Source organism: Ovis aries, chromosome 3, assembly GCF_016772045.2.
Source record: "Ovis aries strain OAR_USU_Benz2616 breed Rambouillet chromosome 3, ARS-UI_Ramb_v3.0, whole genome shotgun sequence".
In the NCBI taxonomy this organism is placed as follows: Eukaryota; Metazoa; Chordata; class Mammalia; order Artiodactyla; family Bovidae; genus Ovis; species Ovis aries.
In genome coordinates, this window is record NC_056056.1 from 82,186,954 (window position 1) to 82,209,659 (window position 22,706).

General features: G+C 42.8%; 1 long non-coding RNA gene across 2 annotated transcripts; it reads left to right on the forward strand.

The window, feature by feature from the left end:
- Positions 1–4,655: 4,655 nt before the first annotated feature.
- On the forward strand, positions 4,656–22,394 carry LOC114113608 (uncharacterized). 2 transcript variants are annotated; one of them, XR_003588511.3, is made up of 3 exons: positions 4,656–5,293; positions 5,444–5,644; positions 6,022–22,394. It is a non-coding gene; the product is annotated as an uncharacterized LOC114113608 (long non-coding RNA). The 2 variants fall into 2 exon arrangements; XR_009599854.1 differs by having other exon boundaries at positions 5,444–22,394.
- Positions 22,395–22,706: the final 312 nt, after the last annotated feature.

A 22,706-nucleotide genomic window follows, 5' to 3' on the forward strand; every position in this document is an offset into this window, starting at 1 on the left:
AGAAAATGAAACAAATTTTAAAATGGATTTGATTTGCTTTCTAGATTTTTTTTTTTAATTGGGGTAGAATTTACAATGCTGTGTTAGTTTCAGGTGTATAGCAAGGTGAATCTGTTATATATATGTATTAAATGAATCTGTTTTACATGTATATATGTGCACAGATACACACACACACACACACACACACACACACACACACACACCCATACATATACCCACTCTTTTTTAGCTTCACTGAGTAGAGTTCCCTGTGCTATATACAGTAGGTCCTTATTAGTTATGTGTTCTATATAGAAGTGTATATGTGTCAATCCCAATCTTCCAGTTTATCCCTCCCCTCCTCAGTAATCATAAGTTTATTTTTTACATCTGTAACTCTGCTTACCTCCATTTCTATTCTGTAGTAAGTTTGTTTATAGCTTTTTTTTAAAGATTCCACATAAAAGTGATATCATGTGATATTTATCTTTCTGACTTATTTCACTAAGTATGACAATCTCTGGGTCCATCCATGTTGCTGCAAATGGCATTACTTTGTTCTTTTTATGTGTGAGTAATATTCCGGGGTGTGTGTGTGTGTGTGTGTGTGTGTATACACACACCCCACATCTTCTTTATCCATTCCTCTGTTGATGGGCATTTAGGTTGCTTCCATGTCTTGGCTATTGTAAATAGTGCTGCAGTGAACAGTTGGGTGCATGTATCATTTCAAATTATGTTTTTCTCCAGATATATGCCCAGGAGTGGGATTTCTGGATCATATGGTAGCTCTATTTTCTGTTTTTTTATGGACCCTCCATAGTGTTCACCATAGTGGCTGTACCAGTTTTCATTCCCACCAACAATGCAGGAGGTTTCCCTTTTCTCCAAACCCTCTCCAGCATATGTTGTTTGGAGATTTTTTGTGATACCTCATTGTAGTTTTGGTTTGCATTTCTCTAACAATTAGTGATGTTGAATGTCTTTTCGTGTGCTTTTTAACCATCTGTATGTCATCTTTGGAGAAAATGTCTGTTTAGATCTTGCACCCAGTTTTTGATGGGGTTTGTTGATATTAAACTTTATTCATTTATTTTGGCTGTGGTGGGTCTTTGTTGCTGCGCTGGCTTTTCTCTAGCTGCAGCATAAGTGTCTGGCTATGGTGTTCGGGCTTCTCATTGTGGAGGCTTCTCTTGTTGCAGAGCAGAGGCTCTAGGCACTTGGGCCTTAGTAGCTGCAGTTCCGGGGCTCTAAGAGTGTAGGCTCAATAGTTGTGGCGCACAGGCTTAGTTGCTCTGCAGCACGTGGGATCCTCCCGGACCAGGGATCGAACCTATGTCTCCTGCATTGGCAAGTGGATTCTTTGACCATGGAGTCACCAGGGAAGCCCTGTTTTATTGATAGCGAGCTTCATGAACTGTTTGTATATTTTGGAGATTAATCTCCTGTTGGTTGCTTTGTTTGCAAATATCTTCTCCCAGCTTTCAACATTATTAGCATCTAATAAACTAGGGCCTCCACATATACTGTTTTTCAAGATCATCTCACATGACAGTCAGGACATGTCATTTGAAAGAAAGATTTAAAATCAAAGGGAAGGGGATGTCATACGATCTAAAGGACGATCTAAAGGACTCCACACATAAGGGACCTAGATTTGTCACATTGAGTGAAACGTCAGACAGAGAAGGAGAAATACTGTATGACATCCTTTACATGTAGAATCTAAAAAGAAATGATACAAAGGAACTTACTTACCAAACAGAAAGAGACTCACAGACTTAGAGAGCAAACTTGTGGTTGCTATGGGGAAGGTTGGGGGGAAGGGATTAGGGAGTTTGGGATGGACATGTACACACAGGTATATTTAAAAGGGATGATCAACAAGGACCTACTGTATAGCACAAGGAACTCTGTTCAATGCTATGTGGCAGCCTGGATGTGAGGGGAGTTTAGGGGAGAATGGATGTATGTCTACTTATGGCTGTGTCCCTTTGCTGTTCGCCTGAAACTATTGCAACATTGTTTGTTAACCGACTGTACTTCAATACAAAATAAAAAGTGTTTTTTCTTTTAAGGGAAAGGGAAAATAAAGGAAAAGAGAAAGGAAGCATTTACATCAGGAAGGACAGCTGAGAACAGTGCATGCAAAAGAGGTGCCAAGATGCTGGCGGTCAAGGAGAGTTGGGTGCTCTTCGCTGAGCCCCTTAACTCTGTCTGGGCCCAGAGTCCGCATCAGTAAAATCAGGGCAGTTGGATCAGGTGATTTCTAAGGCTCTCATTCCCTTCAGTGGAGAAGGGAATGGCAACCCACTTCAGTGTTATTGCCTAGAGAATCCCAGGGACAGGGGAGCCTGGTGGGCTGCCGTCTATGGGGTCGCCCAGAGTCGGACATGACTGAAGCGACTTAGCAGCAGCAGCAGCAGCATTCCCTTCAAGGTTCTGTGATACGAAGAAATCTAGAGACTTTGTTATTATTATTTTCTTGCATTCCAGGTCCTTCCACTGTGTATTCCAATAAGGCTATGTCCAGAGGATGATGTTTGGGGTGATGGGGCCTCCCTCCCATTGTCTTTCTGTGACTAGTCTCTCGTAAGGCCAGGAGATATCTGGCTGGCTTAGGAGTCACACAGGATGATGTGTAGAATGTGACTGAGCAGGAGAGAGAGGGAGATGGAAAAACCAGAATCAGTTCGGTGAGTCTTAGGATCCAGGCCACCTCTGTCTAGGAAGGATGGCCTGAGGGTCAGCTCAGCTCCTTCTTGGGGTGGAGGGAGTTGAGGCTGAGGAAGGAAGAGAGAGCTTCCAGGCCTCCCAATCCCGTTCTTCAAAAATGATGCACCTTAGGAGTTCTCCGACACTTCCTGTGGACAGACCCTGTCTCCATAGCTAAATTGTCACCTGGGGAGGCCTGTGTCTTCTCCAGATCTTGGTGTGGTCTGAGCTCATGGGGATGCAGGTGAGCGTAGCCTTCCAACCCTAGTCAGGTAGTCATTAGCTGCCCAGTTCTGGAAGTGTTTGGGGATGCTTACTGTCAATGGTCACTGGCAGAGAGGGTGTCTTGGAGTGGGAGGTAAGAGGGTTTGGAGACCATACCCCCCCACGTAATAAACATTCATTTACCCAATGGATGTGAGGTCCAAAGCCAGGGTACTCCACCTCTACTATTTCCTTATATTCCGACAGCTGACCTCTGAGGGAGGCATTGTGGTCCCATTAGATAGATGAAGAAACCGAGGCTCAGAAGAGTTGGTCATGTCCCTGAAGGAGATGCAGCAGGGGGTGGCAGAGTCAGTCCAGTCTGCTCTCTGCCTCCCATTACAGGCCCTTACGTTGGGCTGTGCAGAGCAATGGGCTATAGCTCTCAATCTGACTCTTGCTGGCTGTGTGGCTTAGACGAGTTACCTGACCTTTCTGAGTTGCAGTTTCTCCATCTGTTGAAGAGTTATACCTAATTTTGAGGGTGGTTATGAAACATAAAGTGGTACCATATGAAGATGTCTAAAACAGGGCTAGGCATGGAGCAGGTCATGTACACGGTTGCTTTCTTCTTCCTGCTTCAAGCTGATGTGGTTTTGTGAAGTTGACTGAGTAATCAGTCTTACTCAGTTTGGGATTTTCAGGGTCTAGCAGAAAGCCAGGCATGGCATAGACACGTAATAAATATTTGTTGAGTGAATGGATACACAGCACCTGTATCTACTGATGCTAGTCACCTAGATACTTAGAATACCTAGATACTTCTGAATGGATGGATTCGTGACTTTTCATCTGAATGTCGGATGCCATCCTAGAATATAAGCAGTAAAAATGATCCAAAACATAGAAACGTGAAATCAGTCTGGTCTCACTGATGCAGATTCATTGGGAGAAATGTGTGAATCAGGGAAAGTCTACACTGGGCTATATTGAAAGAAAAGTGATTTGTTATTTTCACATAACTCCAGCCCTGTCCCCAGGTTTATTTATTTACCACCCATCCATCCATTCATCCAATCATTCAACAGAGGCCTAGGGGGGCTTTTAGGGCCTCCTTTAATAAACAAGGAAGAAAGATTATCTGGAGCATGTCGATTATTTGTAGATAAATAGAAGCTTCCAAACTGCTTATGGGAGCTTGGAAATGGTTTTTTCTCAAGTGTTTTAGACATTCCTCCCACATCCTACATGCACAGTTTCTGTGCACCATCTCTGGAGAATCTTTACATTAATTTACAGTCATATTCTTATCTGCTAAGGCAGTGGAGAGGCTGGGAGCATCTGTCTGTTGTGTGTAAGTGCATCTGAAAGAGGAAGCACTAATGCAGGGGGAGTCTCATTCTTGAGGTTGAAAATGACACAAAATGATACATGGACTTACAGGATCACGTGTGTTTTGCTTCTCTGTGTTAGTGCAATCACTTTGGTGATTTTAATCTACCTATCCCTAGCAGTCCAGAATCTTTCTTCTAATTTGTTGGCTCCTTCTAATATTCCATGGATCAAAAAATGTAAAAATGATAATAAAAGCCAAACCGAAACAAAAGAAAACTTGAGAGGTAAGCTTGTTCGAACTGTTTGTGAAGCAAGAGTTAAAAGGATCTGAATGCGTTTGAGGGGACTTTCAGTGAGCACAGGACATGACCTTTGGCACCTGGACTTTGGTTCTGCACTGGCTATTGGGGGCCTATTCTACTTCTGTGTTCTTGATTGCAAGCTGACTTCAGGATTGGTGAGACATTAGTGCATGTGAGTCTTATGATGGCAATCTGGTGGCATCCCTCTGAGGTAGGGATGTGGCTTCATTTTCCAGCGGAGGGGATCAAGAGGGAGACAGTGTGTGTATGGCTGCCCATGAGGCAGGGCCCTCCGGACCATGCTAAGTGAGACGGTGAGGTGCTATGTTTCTTTGCAAACGCCCATGCTGACTAACTCACCTATCATAATCTGGAAGCTGAGTTTTTTAGTACTTTGATCAGAGCTGCTGATTTCTTGATCTCTTGCAGAGAGCTTCTGGGAGATTCTGGTGTCAGAGAAGGAGAACTCAGTTAGGACTCAGAGGTCAAACGTGCAGACTGGATCTAGCCCTGTGTGATTGCTTAACTTCTCTGAACCCTGACTGTAAAGCATGAGGGATTTGGTTAAACCTGACATTTTGCTATGACCTCTCTAATAACCTGTGTATCTTGGATTTTCTCTGAGCTGTGGAGCTGACCATCTACAGGACTGGTGAAAGTGGCTATGGAAGGACAGCCTATCCTCCTGGGGGGAAGATGGCTGGGGAGCTGGCCGTCCCTACAGCATCACGGCACTATGGCATTGCGACCACAAGGTGGGCTTACATCAGACTTCCTGTACTATCTCTTGGCATGTGCCTGGGGTTCCAGGAGGGCTCGGATGGGACGGGAGGGGCATCAGTTCTTTAGGTCCATGCTTCATTCCCCTTGGCATCCCCATTCGTCTCTGTCTTTATCCTCCTCAGCCTCTCCTGGCTGGAGCCACCATCAGCAGGCGCGTCCCGTTCTGCAGCCAATTCTGACCAAGGCAGGAAATGGATGTGGAGCCTCAGCCTGCCACTGTGGGGAGGAGGGGGCTGGAATTTGGTCTCATGTTTTCAATCAGTAACAATCGTGCCTTGGTTAAACCTCAGAGACGACGGTGCTACCACTGCTCAAAGCTGATAGTAAGTCATATTCCTCAGATGTGGGATCCAAAGGCTTAGGCACAACTCGCAGGCTCCTGGGTGCCTTCCTCCTGCTCTCCACTCTCCTTTGCCGAAATCCAAATGAGAGCTGGGTGTGTCAGAGGCAGGCTGGCTGCCTGGACAGCACCCAACTTCCAGAATTTCTTACGCATCCCCCTCCCCCATGGCATCAGCAGCCATCCCCAAATTTGCAGCGGTTTGGTCTACTGTTCCAGACCCTGCCCCCTCTTCCTTGAGACTCAGCCTGAGGCTGGGGGATCTCCCCCAGCAGCCTGCTGCCTAGGGTCCCACTGGGGATGGACAGCACAGCGTGCCCCAGTGCTTGCACTCTGCTGATATCTCCTCTTATCTCAAAGGGGCCAGACCCTCAAATGTCACCTGCAAGAACCACACCTGAGCTTGCCTGGCACGGCTCAGCATCCTCGTAGGAGTGACTCCAAGGCTGGAAAAATTAGTCCAGAGTCTGCACACTTGGTTCCCTAAGCCTGCCTCTTTCATGCTTCTAGAAAACCAAGAGCAGACCAATAAAAGCCTTTTGATACAATGTCTAAGTTTGTGGAGGAACCATCCTGGGATGTGGTTTAGACTTGGGAGGCCCAGGTCACCCTGAAATCTTGAGAGATATCAATGGACCTGCAGTGTAACTAATATCGGCTAAGCCACAACCTTGGCAAAGGTAATATGAGAAAGGTTGTAGAGATGGGAGCTTTTGGTGTCTAAAGAGCAGAACTGAAAATGGAGAAGCCAGGGAGGATATAGAATTTGTCAGGGTGTCTGCCCAGACGCGGGTGAACGTTGATTGTAGACAACAGGTGCTGGATCCCAGACAGAGGGGAACAGGGCTTGCTGCAAATGGTCCTAGGAACGTGCCCTGCCTGGCCTCAGATTCTCTGCTCCTAAGAGTAAGTCCCAGCCCCTGCTGGCCACAGGGAGTCCACCCCTGCACCCCCTAGGGTTCACGGTGGGTGGATACCTGCCAGGCTGGCTTTCCAGTCCAGATCCCCCTGAGTCTGCTACCTGACTGAGAGAGCCAGGCTGAGTGCCCCTTCCTGGATGTGTTGGGAAAAAAGCTTCAGAGCATTGGAGGAGGACTCCTGTGGCCTGCCAAGTCCTCTGCTTGTCTCTACCCTATGGGCAGAGGTGGCTCCCTACCCCCACTCCCTCAGGAGCCTCTTCACTCCCCACCCAGTGCCTCCATCATCCCCATGTTACATGCCCTGGCCAGGCTTCTGTTGCCCCCTCTCAGGAAAAGGCTCCCGGGGAAGAGTCCCTCCAGAGTCGCCTGAGGCAACCCCAGGGGCCCAGGAGGAGCGATCTCAAAGCTTCAAGGGAAAGTCTGGGAGTTAAAGGGTGGCGGGGGAGGGACAGAAGCCCACTGAGTTTCCAGAAGTCCCCGTGAGTCTCCCCTTCCCCCAGGGCCATGGGTGGGGCAGCAGTGCCCCCTGGTGGCCACCATGTCTGGACGCTCCTCTGTCCCCACCTCGGCGGCTTGGAGTCCCCCGTTGTCCACAGTTCTTTCCTCAGTCCTTTCATCTATTCCCTTCACTTTTTTTGTTTGTTTTTGAACTCAGATTTTGCCTTTTGAAAGCTTGCTGCAGAAAACCATCCTATAGGGATAAGATGAATAAACTAAAAATAAGTCTTCAACAGCTGATACAGTGTGAGGAGCTATCACTATGGGCGGGGTCACCTGGACGGGAACAATACAGTTTTCATTGCACCATTTGCCTCTCAGATTTCCTCCATTCCATTCCGACCCTAAACAGCTGCACGGTCCTGCACGCTGCTCGGTGGTAGTTCTCTGTGGGGATCGACTTGGTGCCTTGTTTTTACTCCCCATTTTTACTCGTCAGAGGCACCATATTCCTGTGAGCGGAGGAGAGGGATGCTTTGGTAGGAGGCGGGAACAGTTGGATCTCCAGCCTGTCTTTCCCCAGTGCTCCTACCTTGTGCTGGTCATGAGGATCTGACATTCCTCAGTCTCAGGGCAGGAGATCCCCAAGTGTGGCTGCCTCATTCCATAAGGTGGATAAGAAGCAGCTGCCGAGGGAAGCTGGTCACCTCACCTTGGCCTCTGTAGGGTCCTGGCTTCTCACCCCTGGCCAGTGCAGCTGGAGGGACAATGAGGTATGTGTGTGGAGGGGAGGGTGGGCCCATTCTCAGGACAGGAGGCCCCTCTCCCAACCCAAATGGGCCCCAAGAAGGAGTTGTGCTGTGCTCTGCTTAGTCACTCAGAAGTGTTCAATTCTTGTGACCCCATGGACTGCAGCCCGCCACACTCCTCTGCCCATGGAATTCTCCAGACAAGAATATTGGAGTGAGTTGCCATGTCTTCCTCCAGGGGATCTTCCCAACCCAGGGATCAAACCCAGGTCTCCCGCATTACAGGCAGATTCTTTACTGTCTGAACCACCAGGGAAGCTCAAGAATACTGGAATGGATAGCCTATCCCTTCTCCAGGGGAACTTCCCAACCCAGGAATCGGACCAGAGTCTCCTGAATTACAGGCTTAATTACAGCTGAGCTACACAGGAAGCCCAAGAAGGGGTTAAAGGTATTGATAATAAAAGTCAGAGCTCTTTTATTTTCCTAAAAAGGAAATGCTGGAAATATTCAAATAAAAATGATGCTTATTATAGAGCATGAAACTCTCGGCCTGGGTTTCAGTCCCAACATGATTAAGCACCCACTTCCTGTGCCAGACCTTAATTTCCCCATCTGTACTGAGGCTGTAGTACTCCCTAAAGATCCCTTTTTGTGCTGAAGTTCTGTGGCTCCAATTCTCTTGCTTTTGCACAGCGGGGCAGGCTAGGGTGCAGCTTTGATCTCCCCAGACTGGGTCCTGTCCTAGCACCAACTCCCTCCCACCCACTCACATGGATTCTAGGCTTGCATTTTTGCTGGAGTAATATCTTTCTGGTGTTTATTTTTAAAAGGTCTGCATCTGTGGTGACCGTCTCCCATTTGGAAAATTAACTGCTTACAGATGTTGTATGTGGCACAGCCTTCTCCCAGGCAGTGAAACCACTGGGGCTTGGATTTCATTTCAAAAGGAAGAGGAGGGAAGCAAAGCTGCGTGTCTCTGATGTAGGTGGCAAAACTTCCTGACCTTCTATAAAATGCCCAAATGAGACTGACTTGGAGAAATGGAAGGGTGGAGAATTTCTTAAGGTTTGAGAACCCAAGTGTTAAAAAGCTCTCATTGAGATGGATCATCTGTGGGATGTTTGTGGCTGTTGCTGCAGGGAAGGGAGGTCGGCTGTGTGGCTGGGGGTGAGTGAACCCCTTCTACCCCCGCACACACAGGGTGGACTTCAGCCCTCACCCATCCGCTCAGCCGTGGTAAGCTCTGACCAGTTCAGGCGGCAGCTTCCCTTTGGGCCCAGGACGGCTCTGAGTGAGGTAAAGGGTGTCCCGGAGCAGAGACGCAGATCCTTCCCACTCTGGAGTCCTGAGCGCACTAGCTGCTGCTCTATCCTCTACCGACCCCCCACCTTGACTCACCCCCTCAGTTTCTGCTCCTCCTACCAGCTTCTTCCATGAGGATTCCACCTCCAGGCGTCACTCCAGCTCTTACCCCACACACAACAGAAAAGCACCCAGGCCTAAAAAGACATCTCGTGAGCTCCTGAGGGATCCCCATATAAAGCCTGTTTCTGTTTTCTTATTCACTGGCCATCCCTAACCCCCACCTCCTCAGCAGTTTCCAAATCCAGACTCAGAAACGGAAACTAAGGAGGGTTCTCAGCCGACTCTCTGAGGGTGTGTGTGTGTGTGTGTGTGTGTGTGTGTGTGTGTGTGTGTGGTGTGTGTGGTGTGTGTGGTGTGTGTGTGTGGTGTGTGTGTGGTGTGTGTGGTGTGTGGTGTGTGTGGTGTGTGTGTGTTGTGTGTGGTGTGTGTGTGGTGTGTGTGGTGTGTGTGTGGTGGGTGGAGTGTGCATGCAGTGCTCGTATGTTGTGTCTGTCTTGATTATGGTGTATACTGGGAGGCTGTAGTGTGTGTGTGTGTGTGTGGGGTGTGTGTGTGTGTATTGCGCATGTGACATGCCATTTGTGGCTGTGAGGAGCAGATTGGGGAATAGCATCTCTCCCCAGCTGGTGCTCACCTGGGACAGATATCATTCTTAACCTGGATCTGTGACAGCTTCCCTGTTGCCACACTTCCCCCTTCTTGGTTCAGTGATTTCTCTGGTCTCTAGCAGATTCCTGCTGCCTTTGCCCGGTGAGGGTAACAAAGAATAAATGGAAGTTTGAGCAGGAAAGAACCTTAGAGCCTGTTTCTAAGTTATAATGAACCTAATCACTTTCAATATGAGAAAATCGAGGCTCAATCTGTGTAGTCTGTTTGTATAACAATTTCATGCCAGTTCCAAGTCAGTAGATTTAAACATGGTAGTAAATATTATTTTGCATTTTTAGTAAGATTTTGATTATGATAGAGACCCCCCCAAAACAACAGGAGTATATGTAATATTCACTGTAGGCAGTTGGATGTGTGTTCAGAATATGAAGCTTTAGAAGACAAAATTCAAGTTAGATACAATTTTTAAAAAAAGAAAAAGTAACAGGCAAAATGTTATGCCACTTGTTCGAAATCCTTTAAAGTAAATCTGGGAAGAGTAGATTGAGTGTAAGTTAAATTGGTGACTGGAGAATAGTATTGCCTCTTGGAACATGAAAACTATTAAGAAAAGCAGTATTCAAGAACGTAAGTTGCTGGAAAGATTGATACCTGGTACAAATCTTTTTTTTTTAATGTTTATCATAAGGAGAAACATAATTCTTTTGCAGAGAAACAGTATGCAAATTTATCAATCATACATATCATTTGGAGGAGTGATGTCTGGTACTAAGTGGGGGAAAAAGGAGGAGAAAAGAGACAAAGGTCAAAGGCCACCAATGAACAGTTGGACCCTGTGCATTAGGGCTCTCTTTCAGTGGTTAGCTGGATGTGAGGGAAACCATCTGAGAGATACTCCTGACTGTCCAGGGTTTGCATATTAGCACTTCTGAGAAGTCTCTAGTGCCGTTTCATCATAAACTATCAAACAAAAGACCCTGCTTTAGGCTCCAAATCTGGGACAAAGATGAAGATATTGATGGTTACTTCCTGGGTAATCACCCAGAGAGATTCTTTTCCTACTGTGGGAGCACTCTGAAGACCTTGAAGGACTTCTCTGGTGGAAAATCATCATCACCTTGAAGGGGAAACTGGTCAGTCTACCTGGAGCTTTTAAGCTGTCCCACGCCTCTCAGAGGCAGGGACCAGGACTCACAGCTTACGCAAGCGTGCTGTCTTCCTGTCTTTTGGGCACCATCTGCTCTCTAGTTTATTTGTACTTGCCGCACATGATGCCAGACAACTGGTTTGACTGGGTTTTGTTTCAATAGATGCCTCTGACCAATTTGGTGTCCTGTGGAGACAGAGCCCAGTGCTGAGACACATGGCTTGCTGAGGGAACAGATTTTTCTTTTTTTCTTGGAGACTCATTCCTGAATGAGGTATTTAATATGGCTGACCTGTAACGATGTGTTCTTAGTGGTTTCAGAGTAAGTCTGGAAAAAACAACAATCAGCTGAACCAAACCCAGACTTTCTGTAGTACTGGAGGTTTTCAGTTCAGTTCAGTTGCTCAGTCGTGTCCAACTCTTTGCTACCCCATGGACCACAGCACACCAGGCCTCCCTGTCCATCACCAACTCCAGGAGTCTGCTCAGACGCATCTCCATTGAGTCGGCGATGCCATCCAACCATCTCATCCTCTGTCGTCCCCTTCTCCTCCTGCCTTCAATCTTTCCCAGCATCAGGGTCTTTTCACATGAGTCAGTTCTTCACATCAGGTGGCCAAAGTATTGGAGTTTCAGCTTCAACATCAGTCCTTCCAATGAACATTCAGGACTGATCTCCTTTAGGATGGACTGGTTGGATCTGCTTGCAGTCCAAGGGACCCTCAAGAGTCTTCTCCAACACCACAGTTCAAAAGCATCAATTCTTCAGTGTTCAGCTTTCTTTATAGTCCGACTCTCACATCCATACATGACCACTGGAAAAACCATAGTGTTGACTAGACGGACCTTTGTTGGCAAAGTAATGTCTCTGCTTTTTAATATGCTATCTAGGTTGGTTATAACTTTCCTTCCAAGGGGTAAACGTCTTTTAATTTCATGGCTGCAGTCACCATCTGCAGCGATTTTGGAGCCCCCCAAAATAAAGTCTGACACTGTTTCCTCATCTATTTGCCATGAAGTGATGGGACCTGATGCCATGATCTTAGTTTTCTGAATGTTGAGTTTTAAGCCATTTTTTTCACTCTCCTCTTTCACTTTCATCAAGAGGCTCTTTAGTTCTTCACTTTCTGCCATAAGGGTGGTATCATCTGCATATCTGAGGTTATTGATATTTCTCCCGGCAGTCTTGATTCCAGCTTGTGTTTCTTCCAGCCCAGAGTTTCTCATGATGTACTCTGCATATAAGTTAAATAAGCAGGGTGACAATATACAGCCTTGACATACTCCTTTTCCTATTTGGAACCAGTCTGTTGTTCCATGTCCAGTTCTAACTGTTGCTTCCTGACCTGTATACAGATTTCTCAGGAGGCAGGTCAGGTGGTCTGGTATTCCCATCTTTTTTAGCATTTTCCACAGTTTATTGTGATCCACACAGTCAAAGGCTTTAGCATAGTCAATAAAGCAGAAATAGATGTCTTTCTGGAACTCTCTTGCTTTTTCCATGATCCAGCGGATGTTGGCAATTTGACCTCTGGTTCCTCTGCCTTTTCTAAATCCAGCTTGAACATCTGAAAGTTCACAGTTCATGTATTGCTGAAGCCTGGCTTGGAGAATTTTGAGCATTACTTTACTAGCGAGATGAGTGAATTGTGCAGTAGTTTGAGCATTCTTTGGCAATGCCCTTCTTTGGGTGGAGGTTTAGTGATTGGTTCCAGAAGGGCATGGGCTACTGGAGCTTGCTAAGGGGATCCATGTCCCTTGCCTACCAGGTCAAGATCAGTGACTTCAGAGGGCAGGGGCTGAGAGGAGCCAGGTATTACAGCATAATGAGGGGCTGGTGGTCTTGGATATCTTGAGCATCAGTCTTTAGGGGCATCTAGACATTGGTGGACCATATCAACAATAGTGCCCCTCAACTCAGTATAGTTCTCCCAATTCCAGTGTGTGGTGTGTCCTACAGTTCAAGTCATTTCTGACATTATGTACTTGTCTACACTACCCACACGTTAAGGGCTTAGTTCTACAACACTGCGTCCCAACCCCCTTCAGATGCTAATTGAAAGTCTAGGTTGTCAACTGTGCTTCGGAACTACCAGCTATAGATTGCAGGTCCCACTAACCCTCTCCTTGGGTTTGATTAGTCAGTACAGCTCACAGAATTCAGAGAAACATTTTACTTACTAGATTATTGATTGATTATAAAAGGATATAACTCAGGAACAGCTGGATGGAAGAGATGCATACAGCAGGTATAGGGCAAGGGACACAGAGCTTCCATGTCCCCTGTGAGCCTGCCAGGATCCTCTGTCCATGGAATTCTCCCGGCAAGAATACTCAGGGTGGGTTGTCATGCCCTCCTCCAGGGGATTTTCCTGATGCAGTGATTGAAACTGAGTCTGTCTCTTGCATTGGCAGGCGTGTTCTTTACCACCAGTATCACCTGAGAAGCCCCTGGAGCATGGCACTGTCCTTGAATCTCCACCTGTTCACCTGCCCAGAAGCTCTCTGAACCCTATCTTTGGGTATTTATGGAGCTTTCATTAGGAGGCACAATTGATTAAACCATTAACTATTGGTGATTAAACTCAATCTCCAGCCCCTCCTTTCCTCCCCAGAGGTCAGGGTAGTAGAACTGAAAGGTCAAATCCTCAAATCCCAAGGTTGGTTCCCATGGCAAACCAGTACCAACCTCAGGTGCTTTTGAAAAGTCACCTCATTAACAGAAACTCTGGTGTGGTTGAATGGGGTTTCTTATTAGTATTGAAGCACCTTTATTGCTCTTATCACTTAGGAAATTCCAAGAGTTTTAGGAGCTCTGTACCAGGAACCAGGACCAAGACCAGAGATTTATTTCTTATTATAAATCACAATTTCACACTCAGGTTCCTACATAGGCAAATGTAATGTTTTCTTTGCCTGGCACTTTTTAGATTTAATTTTTTAAAGGAAAGTTGTCTAGAAGTTCTGTCCCGCGCTATTTTGGGCTGTGCTGGGTCTTCATTGCTCTGTAGGCTTGCCTCTAGCTGTGGTCAGCGGGGGCCGCTGTTCCCTGCAGCGCACAGGCTTCTCGCTGGGGTGGCTCTTCTCCTTGCTGAGCTCCAGCTCTAGGATGTGTGGGCTCAGTAGTAGCAGTTCCCAGGCTCTAGGGCACAGGCTCAATAATTGTGGTGCACGGGTTTAGTTGTTCCACAGCATGTGGGATCTTCTTGGACCAGGAATGGAACTCATGTCTCCTGCATTGGCAGGCGGATTTTTTACCCCTGAGCCACCAGGGAAGTCCTGCCTGTCACTTTAAACCCGAAGCCTAGGCAGTGATAGTTGCTTCATGCTGACGTTTGCAGTGGCTATAATTCTGAGACAAGTTGGCCCAATATATTTGCTAATTACAAATGCTTTACTTTATTATTGCAAGTTAAAAATGCTTTAATATTCAGCCTCCACCACACACTCAATTTTTTGGTTTGGAGCATTACCTGTGATATATATTTTGTCTTAATCTTCAAGAAAGATGTATAATGTTTTATATTAATGTAAAATGAATATGTAACCAAATGTTCAACAAATAATGAAAAGAATACCTGCAGTGCTTACTATGTGCCAGGTATTTTCCGTATGTCATTTCATAAATGGCAAACGACAATGCTGTGAGGTGGGTAATATTATTCCCATACTACAGAGGGGGAAATTAAGCTTCAGAAAGGATAACCTGAATTCAGGTCCTGCAGCATTTAAGTGTCAGAGCTGAAAGGCCAATCCAGGAGGCAGGACTATAGGGTTCCAGCAATTAACCTGTCTGCTCTACTGCTTCCGAACGTTAAATCAAACAAAACCAGAACGCTGGTCTGTTGAGTACTCACATTGTTAGCCTGTCTGTCTGTCGGTCTGCATGTATTCCTTGGGCTGATGCCATTAGGTGGAAATGCAGAACCTTGGTGAAATGATAATATCTTGAGTGATCCTGAAGAGTGAATGTTCTCAAGGCAAAGCAGGGCAGAGAATCTGGCTGGGGATAGGATGGGTCTTCTGGTGGATCCACAGACTTTCAGAAAGAGTGTCTTGAAGAAGGCTGTGTTAGGGTGAGGAGGGATGAAGTCAGGGCTCTCTGGAGCAAGGTAAGAAAGTGCCTTTCTCCTGGGGAAGGTGAGGACAGGGGCTTGGGTGGAGCTCAAGACTGCTGGGCCCAGGAAGGAGGGCCCCGCACAGAAAGCCTCACTCTGGTGGGGCCCTTAACCTGGGCACAGTGTGAGCTGCAACTGCAGACTTTGCTCTCTAGCACCATTCAGGCTGCAGCAAATGCTTCTCCATTTGTCCTTCACTCTATGCCCTCAGAATGGAAGGTGGCTGTGTTTTGATAGGAGGAGGGTTTGGGGGCTGTGCTACCACCAGTATCAGAAAAGAACACTGCTTCCAAGTGCAGGCAAGATTTTGGTGGCAGAAGCCCTTTGGTAGGGAAAAAACTAACTTCACCTCAGATACAATAAATGCTATTTTATAAAGTAGCATTTCCCAGAAGCACTAAGTACCTATTTTCTTGCTTCTTTTTAATTTTCAGTTTCTGGTGCTAGAGATATTCAGGAATTAGCCTGATATTAATATTTGCAACAATGGCAAGTATTCAGTGTCTGAGGAACATTTGCAACCTAAACAAATCATATTACTCTTAGTTTTGTCTATATGTACATCTAGATATAACACATATGAGGCATAAGTCTTATTCTTTACATGAGCATCAATCAGATAGACTTTGAATGCTGGAATTATAATCGTTTATTGAACTTTAAAAATAAAGAATGCTTTCTTTTTGCAAAAAGGCTAAATATAATCAAATTAAATTCTCAGAAAATCAAATAAAAATGTCATCATTATTTAAAACTTTATATTCATAAATTATAATTTGCATTTTAGCATTAATTTTAATGGCTATTATCAATATTGAAATATTATTAAAATAAATTTAAAGTATAGCTGAATATAATTTTACTTTTTCATTTTTTTATATTTTTGATGAGATTTACTCAAATGAGGCAAATTTGAATAGAATCACATTTGATATTACTCTTCTTATCATTGAGAATGAGTAGACTGAATACCAGTCAAGATTGTGATAAAAATATAAAAAAAGAGAGTAAGACTTGGAAACTGAAAAGAAACAGAGAATTGCCAAAGACATGATCTGCTTACATCCTTAACAACTACAGAAACAACCAAAGTGAACAGGCCTTTGTTGGACCATCCCATAGAGTTTATATACAAAATCTTACAAATTATTTACCTAATGAGGATTTAATCAGTGATCGAAACAACGGGAATGTGAAAGGGAATTATTAAAGAAAAGAGAATTATTCATATCAGATTTATAGCTCGGAAGCCTTAGATGCAACTGTGACTGCCTAGGAGACACTGATGGAATTAGCCCAATGGGAACAGAATGATGAATGGAAATCTTGGAGGCTTTACTGCTCTGGTGGGAGGCTGGTTCTGGAAAATAGTCTATCAGGTCTTCCTCACCACAGGAGTCTATTTCCTCAAAACACAGTCCCATTCAAATGAATGGCTGTAAATTTTGTTTGGCTGAACATGGCAAGATAATTTAATATTTCATTTTATACCAACATTCTTTCATATGGAGAAAGAAATTGCAGAAACTAGCTTTTATGTCTTAAGTTCTAAGATCATATTTTTTCCTTCTGTACAAATTACAATCAATCTTGAAAATTAGCTTTGGGTAAAGGATGTATTTATAGCCAGAAGAGGAAAATGACTTGTTCACACACAAAAAATCACACAAGCAGAAAAATGGTGACTAAGCAGCAAACAATTAATAGTATTTAACAAAGATAAGAAAACACCAATGCAGAACATTGGTATGATATTTTTAAAAGAAAAATATTTGTGTGTCAACAGTCAGCCAAACAAAAATGTTGCTTTTTGTGGTAGCAGCACAGGTTTTACAGAAAACAGTGGAAAGTTGTTTGGGTTTTATGTAAATGATTTAAATTTTTTCTACTAGAATGATCAAACATGAAAGAGATTAGAAAAGAATCTTGCTTACCTATTTTATATATAGTAATTTTTATCTGCTAATCCCAAACTCCTAATGGATCTCTTCCCCAACCCCCTTTCCATATAATAACCACAAGTTTGTTCTCGGTGACTGTGTTACTGTTTTGTAAATAAGTTTATTTGTGTTGTATTTTGGATTCCACGTGTAAGTGACATACGGTATCTGTTTTTTTTTTTTTTTCTGACTTATTTCACTTAGTAAGATAATCTCTAGGTTCATCCATGTCGCTGCAATTATTTATTCTTTTTTATGGCTGAGTAGTGTTCCACTGTGTATAAATATACCACATCTTCTTTGTCCATTCATCTGTCTACAGACATTCAGGTTGCTTCCATGTCTTGGCTATTGCAAATAGTGCTGCTATAAACATTAGGGTACACGTATCTTTTCAAATTGTAGTTTCTCTGCATATATACTCAGGAATAGAACTGCTAGATCATATGGAAACTATTTTTAGTTCTTTAAGGAACCGCTATACTATTTTCCACAGTGACTGCATCAGTTTACATTCCCACCAACAGTATGGCACAGTTCCCTCTTCTGCACACTCTCTCCATCATTTATTTGTGGACTTTTAAATGACGGCCATTCTGACTGGTGTGAGGTGGTCCCTCACTGAGGTTTTGATTTGCATTTCTCTTATAATAAGCAATGTTGAGCATCTTTTTCATGTGCCTATTGGCCATCTGTATGTCTTCTTCAGAGAAATGTCTATTTAGGTCTTCTACTTTTTTTTTTTTTGGATTGGATTGTTTATTTGTTTATTTTTGGTTGTTGTTGGGTTGTATGAACTGTTTGAATATTTTGGAAATTAAGCCATTGTCAGTTGCATCATTTGCAAATATTTTCTCCCATTTTCTGTAGGTTGTCTTTCCATTTTATTTCATATTTTTCATGCAGCTTTTTTGGGGAAAAACGCTTTTCTTTAAACTTTTAAATGGTTCTTTAGAATTCCTTTAAAAGTGGAATAACCAAACTTTAAATGGTTTAGGGCTTTGTTTTTGTTTTGGTAAATCTTTGATAACACTATTTATAGCAAATGAAAGTTCATAACAAATAACTGAATGGTAAAAATTCAACATTAATTTAACTTCCCCGCCGAAGACCAAGATTTGCTCTTTGTTTGAGGATCTTTTATTGTTCTGCTTAATTCTGCTCATGTAGTTCATATCTTGTCTAAATTAAATCTAGTTGCTTTAACAGTGTTTCATTAGAATCCCCATGGCAAAACAGAAGTATGATTCCAGTAAAATGTAAGTGAATTCAAACAATGAAAACAAAAACATCTGCATGAAGAAGAAGATTTGTATAAAATACAATCTGGAAACTTGTTTCCATAGGCTATTTTCCAGCCACTGTAATTTAAGGTATTATCTTGATCAGAGAGGTATTTGAACAATTAAACCAACATATTGCTATTTTCAGTTTTCTTTATAATAACCCAGGCCAGAAAAATTAAAAAAAGTAGAACCTATGAAATCCTATTTTCTAGATATTGTAAGAGAAACCTAAAATGACGATATTAGCGATAGCAATTTGTTTAATGAAATGAAAATATTTAGTATTTCCAATGACAACACTAATTTATCATATTTGACCACATTACTGTTGTTTGAGCTTGGTCTGTAAAATCCATGATTCATTTCTAGTCAAAGAAATTTATTTGCAAATCCTTAGCAGAGTGTTTCTCCAAATTGAAGTTGCCAAATTTGTTATGACTATAAAACATTTGATTATAGCAACACAATTAGTGATTTGCTTAAATAAAGGACAAAACATAGAGATTTTATGAAATAAACTTATAATAGTTATTTATAGTGTATCTTTTTTATATTACCCACCTAAACATTGTTAGCTCATCAAGGCATGCAAACAGATATGTGCAATGACTTATCTTTGATATTTTGCCAACTTTTAGCTTGGCACAAACCATAGCTTTGCACACATTTTTCAGTTTTGATATTATGAAAGTTATATTTGTCAAGGAAGGAGGAAAGGACAGACAGTATTTAACAGTTTTTAGCTTGATTTATATCTTTTAAATGTTTAGACATATGGTATCTTGGGTGGGCTTGAGTGCTGGGCTCACTTCCAGGTGGATGTTCACGGAGCTTGGAGAAAAAGGTTTGGGAGCTCACACCTGGAGGGAAGATTAAGAAAAGAATTTGGGGTTGAACTGAGAATTCTTCCACATCTGAAGGCAGTGTAAGTCCAGTGCTCCTTGGGCTGCAGATATGCAGGTCACAGGAGAGCAGTTCTCAATCTCAGCTGCCCATTAGAATCATCTGGGTAGCTTTAAAAATGCTGAGGCCTAGGCCCCACGCTCAAGAGAGCTTCTCATTTAGTAGTCTAGGTGGAGGCCTGGGCATCATTAGCATTTATTTTATTTTTTAATATAAATTTATTTATTTTAATTGGCAGCTAATTACTTTACAATATTGTAGTGGTTTTGCCATACATTGATGTGAATCCGCCACGGGTGTACATGCGTTCCCCATCCTGAATGTCCCTCCCACCTCCCTCCCCAGCATCAGCATTAAAAAAAATCTACCTATGTGATTCTACGGAGAAGGTAATAGCACCCCACTCCAGTACTCTTGCCTGGAAAATCCATGGACAGAGGAGCCTGGTAGGCTGCAGTCCATGGGGTCGCGAAGAGTCGGGCATGACTGAGTGACTTCACTTTCACTTTTCACTTTCATGCATTGGAGAAGGAAATGGCAACCCACTCCAGTGTTCTTGCCTGGAGAATCCCAGGGGCGGGGAAGTCTGTGGGCTGCCGTCTATGGGGTTGCACAGAGTCGGACACGACTGAAGCGACTTAACAGCAGCAGCAGCAGCAAGTGATTCTAACATGTAGTCAGGGTTGAGAATAGCTGTCAGTGGCTTGGCTAGCAAACAATGTCCTGACAGAATTTAAAGAGCTTTGTTATGGCCAAATTTTTGTTACATATGTCAGACCTGATAGACTGAGGGCCGAAGGAGAAGGGGACAACAGAGGATGAGATGGTTGGATGGCATCAGTTACTCAATGGACATGAGTTTGGCAAGCTCTGGGAGATGGTGAAACAGGGAAGGCTGGTGTGCTGCAGTCCATGGGGTTGCAGAGAGTTGGACATGACTAAGCAATTGAATAACAACAAATGTCAGACCTGGGTCAGACTAAGGCTGGGTAGGGCTGAAACAAGAGGCTGTCATGAACAGAGACACAGTGAGTGAGTCTCAAGTTCACTCATTCAATTGATGTTTATTCCACTTTTCACAACATTTTAGGAACTGAAGATACATAAAGGGATAAAACATGAACTTCAAAATGGTGAACAGATGTATAAACAAAATTGATAAAATATTACAAATATTATAGTAAATGTATATGTGGGGTAGAGCAGGGTACAGTTCCACGTAGGAAGGAAGGCTAGATGGGTAGAGTCTAAACTGAGTCTTAAAGGTGTGGGGTTATGGGCGGGTTGTTGGGGTGGGCCACCAGCAGCTTGTAAGGAGACTTCTCTACCTGGGCAGGATGGGAATCCCAGGTATGTTGAGAGCAGGGACAGGCCCTTGGGGACAGATTGAATAGGGGACACAAGTATGTGGGAAGGCATTGTGAGGATGAGCAGCTGGCTTCTCTTTGTTTCAGAACCACTTTTAATGGACACTGGATGTGTTCTCTGAGCAGTATCTTAGAGAGTCTTCAAACTGGGGTTATTGGAGGACTTTCCAAGAGGTTTGATGGCATTGGGAGGGAATCTGTTTCCACTAATCCTCTACTCAACTTCCACATGGAGAGTTTCTTTTGTGGGAGTGTGAACATAACCTAAGTGTGTTCGCCTAATTGTGAAGTCAGGATGACTTACATATCCCAAAGTAAATATATCAGTTAGAATATATAAAGTGTTCCTAGGAATGGAAGCACGTTTAAAATTATGTCTCACGTTACGAGGTCTTCCCACTTGGATATGTATGATTCAGGACAATTTGTATCATTTCTCTTTGCAACTGAGGATGAGAAGTACTTAAATTAGTTTTGATCATCAGTTATCTAAATTATATTTTAGAGGGACTTCCCTGCCAGCCTAGTGGTTAAGACTGCGTGTTTCTAAGGCAGAAGGCCCAGGTTCTGTCCCTGATTGGGGAACTAAGATCCTGCATGCCAAAAGCATGGCCAAAATATAAATAATTATATTTTAGAAAAGCAACTAGATATAACAACTGTTTAAAGATACATTAATTCACCAGAAGCAGTCAGATCCTCAATATAAAATATATTATATAATGAAAATTACTATTCTTTCCTCAACTGGAGCTAAGTTCTTTTGCTTAGGAATCAATTTTCAGATCCTTAAGCTTCCTGTGTATTTTCTCTGAAAATTCCTTGCTAAAAAGCAGGTGATTGAGTCATCCTCTCAGCAGCTTCCAGTTCTTTCTCCTGTCCCACAGTCACCTGCCACGCTTTCTACAGGAAAACAGTACTTCCTACCCTTTCAGAATCTCCCCATTGATGTGCTTACTGCCCTAGATGTAACCTCAAAGGCGCCTAATAAAGGGATTATTTGAAACAATTCCAGGGACCTCCTTTAATGATTAATTAAAACCCATAAACCTGCGTTCTGATTTTGTATCTTAGACACATTTCTCTTGAAGGTAAATCGTAGTGTTAGAAGAGGGTGTTTTAAGCCATTTTGTTATGTTTCAATTCTAATATGTTGCAGAGTGGGCAAGCTGGAGTGAGGGCAAAATTCGTTTAATGATCGCTCATGCTTCTTCCAATCCCAGACGATTGTCAAAGAGTGAATTTCATTTTCAAAAATTTTTAATTTACTTTATTTTTTAAAATCTAAATTTTGTTTTAGAGTATAATTGATTTACAATGTTGTGTTAGTTTCAGAGGTATATAAAAGTGATTCAGTTACACATACAAAGAATGAGTCCCTTTTGAAGGAGGTTTCTAGAAGAGAGAAGCCAACAGAGCATGAAAAATATACTAAGTGCTAAAAAATGGCTATTTTCAAATGTTTAACTAAAGCAGTTCCCTTCACTTATTTTCATACTCATGCTATGCCTTGTGAGAAAATAGTCTGCATTTAACCAATGGAAGCAGTTAGTAATGCTGATTCTTCTAGTCTTTTCTGGTATTACCAAATTATGTATGTATTTGAAACAAATATGTGGGTAAAACTTGTGTGATTAATTTCATATTATTGTAAGTTAGTCAATAGAGTACTTAAAATCTATATTATCAAATCACCAACTGATTATACTTATTGCTTGCTTCATCTTATTAAATATTTAAGATTTTCTGTTACTATTATTGAAAATACCAAGTTATATGTTAGCTGCTAAACTGGTTAGTTTTATTTTTGAGCAATATATACCTTTCTCTGTCATTAAATGGACAAGAAAAATTTGAGAACAAGGTTTAATAAATTATTTCTGAATTTTAACTGTGAAGTTAATTTATTTTTCCCCAAAAACTGAACACCAGAGTTTGATAACATATACACATATTGAAGGAATCCTATTAGTTTTGATCATACATGTTGTCTCATAAAAAACATAATTTTTGCTATCCATTACTCTCCATTATTACAAATGAAGGAAACAGAAATAGCACATTTATTTGACTGTTACTTAGCATAAATCAGTTGAACTCAATATATGGGTCCAAAGCTTTGGCTCAAACATAAAAGGAACATAATGACTTGAAATTGTGTCATTAGAAATTATTACATTGGTAAAAATATTTTAAGATG